This window comes from Bison bison, unplaced genomic scaffold (genome assembly GCF_000754665.1).
Source record: "Bison bison bison isolate TAMUID 2011002044 unplaced genomic scaffold, Bison_UMD1.0 scf7180017864471, whole genome shotgun sequence".
Taxonomy (NCBI): domain Eukaryota; kingdom Metazoa; phylum Chordata; class Mammalia; order Artiodactyla; family Bovidae; genus Bison; species Bison bison.
The window spans coordinates 24,644,972-24,648,511 of NW_011495032.1; positions in this window are offsets into that span (position 1 = coordinate 24,644,972).

Sequence of the window (3,540 nt, forward strand, 5' to 3'; positions counted from 1 at the left end):
GAAGTTAAGCCACTTCTGATTTGAAAGGCAACAATTGTGTGTGCGCTTTCCACTTGAACAAAGAGAAAGAAGCTCCATATTCAGCCCTTATTCAGTAAGGATCAAGGTGATTCTAAGGGAGAAAAAATGATTTTTTATAGGGAAGAAATGAATATTATTTATAAAAGATAACTGTTTTTAAAATCCTCAAATCTGTTCACTTCATTAGGATGTAAAATATGTCTTTCTCCTTTTCCACTTTATTAATGAATTAAATTAGATACCAACAAAAAATTACATGGAAGAAATCAGAGACCTTTTGTAACTAATTCCTTTTCCTTTTAAATATCATTATATAAAAACAGATATAATACAAAAATGATCTTCCTTCTCCTTCTGTCCCTCTACCTCTTTTTTCCCTTTTCTTCCCATCATCATATGTCCTGTATCCCACCAGGATTCAGGGGAGTGAGCCACAGTCTCTGCACCTGAAGAGCTCAGTCCCATGGGGCCTGTGCTGCTTCCCAACCCAGGGGGAGGCAGTAACCAAGTGGTTCCAGGGAAAGGCTCTGGAAGACCAGTAGGTGGTCCATGGGCAGAAGTGCAGGAGAAAGCATTCCATGATGAGGATGCACAAAGGCATGGGAGGCTTCCAGAAATGCAAAAAGGTGAAGATGCTAAAGCAGAAGATGTATGTGGAGGAGGGAGGACTGTAGAGGAGGGAAGGTGGCCTCTCCTCTCAGGCTCCTGGAGAGAACCTGGCTCCAAACCCTTTATGTGGAGAAGACTGATTTTTTTCATCAAATGGTTGAAATTAAATGCTGAATGCAGGCAGGTGTGTATGTGAGAGTCTAGAGAGGAGAGAGACTCATGTTTTATTTATCCATTCATTCTTTGATGGACATTTGGATTGTTTTCCCTTTTTTGGCAATTATGAGTAATGCCGCCATGAACATTCACGGGCAAGTTTTCAGGGGGCCCTGTGTTTTCATTTCCTTAAGTTATAGACGTAGGAGTGGAAATACTGGGTCAAATCAACTCTGTTTGACATTTTGAGAAATTGCCAAACTGTTTTTCCCAGATATCTTTTAAATCTGAATTTAAAAGATAATTTAAAACTTTCGAAATACATGACTTTCCTCCAACAATTATATAGCTGTGCTTCTCAAGGATTATGTGCATATTATTGTCAAATGACAAAACTAAAACAAGTTAGTAATGAGTTTGATGTCCTTTATTCAAGGGAAAACAACCCATGCCTTGGAGGAATACAGTGCTCTTCTCAAGGGATTTTGGTCAAGAGTGAGACTTTAGTCTATTAGAGGCAACAAAGGAGCGACTTGGAAATAGGGCATGACTGGCTGGGAGGTTGGGGCATTTCCTTATAAGGCTCAGGCCTGATTTTCCAGGGTAAGGTGAGCCAGCTGAAGCTGAACTGGGGGTTGTGATTGGTGATAGCTTGCCTTGATGGAAAGGTGTTTCCTGTTAAGTGCAGGTTGATTTAGGGTTGAAACTCCTGGCTTGAGCTGGGCCTTGGGTCAGCCTCCATTCTGTGAGTCCAGATCCATGAACTAACTTTATCATTATTTAAGCAGGGTGGGGTTTCCCAAGTGGCACTAGGGGTAAAGAATCCGCCTGCTAATGCAGGAGACATAAGAGACCAGAGATATTAAGAGAAGCAGGTTCGATCTCTGGGCTGGAAAGATCCCCTGGAGGAAGACATGGCAACCCACTCCAGTATTCTTGCCTGGATAATTCCATGGACAGAGGAGACTGGCAGGCTATGGTCCATAGGATCACAAAGAGCAGGACACAACTGAAGTGACTTAGCACACATGCACAAGCAGGACATTTAAAAATATTTATTATTTGTTTGGCTGTCTCGAGTCTTAGTTTCGGCATGCGGGATCTTCATGCGTGGCCCGCAGACTCTCTAGTTGTGGCTCACGGGCTCAGTTGCTCTAAGGCATTTGGGATCTTAGTTGCCAGACCAAGGATTTAACCAGTGACCCTTGCATTGCAAGGCAAATCTTTACCTACTGGACCAGGAAGTCCCAAGCAGGGCATCTCTTAGACCTGCAGTTCAAGGCTAGAGCAAATGAGACTCAGGGGGACTAGGACTAAAAAGATCTCCATCCTACCAGGAGATCGCAGGTCAGTGCCTCAGACTCGTGCAGGAGTGGCTTTCTGCCTGCCTGGCTAAAACCTCTTGCTTTTATACAGAAACAATGGCTTTGAGCAATGCTCATATCTCTTAGATCTCCCTTCCTCTGTAACTGACCAGAGTCTATGGGATCAATTAGGTTGAAGGCAAAGGCCTTCAACTTGTGGGGCTTTTGAATTCCCAAAGCAACTTTGTAAACACCAAGTGAAACCCTCATCATGACCGGAAGATCCAAGCAACAGTTCCTTTCCTGGGTCCCAGGAGCCCACATTGGGGAAGGCAATGGAATGAACAAAGGGGTCATTGAGCCTAACAGCGATGGGGTAGGGAAGGGCCTAGCCCAAAGAGCTACTCCGAACCATGTGCTCTGGGTCCAGGTGCTTATTTATTCCTCTTTTTATAAAGAAGGAAACTGAGAGCTGGGACGCCCCACAGCAGTTAAAAAGGCAAGACAGAAATGAAGACAGAGTGGGTCTGCATCCCACCTGGGCCACCATAGCTGTGATCTGGGGCCTAGAGGCTGGAACAGGAGCGAGGGCCTGGCATCCACGCCACATCATTCAGGGGCCTTCCAGCACCAGCACCTGATCCAGCCCAGCAGAGCGGCTCTCCCTGATATTTTGGAAGCAATCATATATTTTTAATGACCTGCAAAATCTCCCTGTGAGAAGGGAGGGAGAGTTGAAATTACAGCCAAGCAATTTGCATTGCGAATAAGCTATCCTGCCTCCTGCTCTCCAAGAATATGCAGAAATAAATGCCTCCTAATGAACCCTGGGGGGCTGAGGCTTTGATATGAATTCTGCTGCAGGGGTAAAGAGTTCTAGCCAGACTGAAACTCAGCGTGAAGTTGGAGCAGGAGGGCTGGGGCAGTCCCCTTCAGAGAGAGGGAAAAAAGAAATTGGATTATCTTGCTAGCAGTTGGTGTTTTTCTATCTCTTAGAACCACAGATTAGTGCTCCCCTCCTTCAGATGGTTGGGGAGGGTGGGGAGAGATTCCATTTAGCCCTATTTCTCCAGCCGGCTGCTCACCTGCTTGTAACCCTTCCACCCTGGCCACTGTCAAGCTCCTTCTAGATTCCCTGGACATACAGAGACCAGGAGCTCCAAAGATTTTGCCTTTTCCAGAACTAAAAAAGACCTATTAAACATAGATGGGCTTCCCTGGTGGCTCAGACAGTCAAGAAACTGCTGCAATGTAGAAGACACAGGTTCCATCCCTGGGTCAGGAAGATCGCCTGGACAAGGGAATGGCTACCCATTCCAGTATTCTTGCCTGGAGAATTCCATGGACACAGGAGCCTGGTGGGCTGCAGTCCATGGGGTCGCAAAGAGTTGGACACAACTGAGTGACTTTCACTTTCTTTTTCATTAAACATAGATAGATGGATGGATAG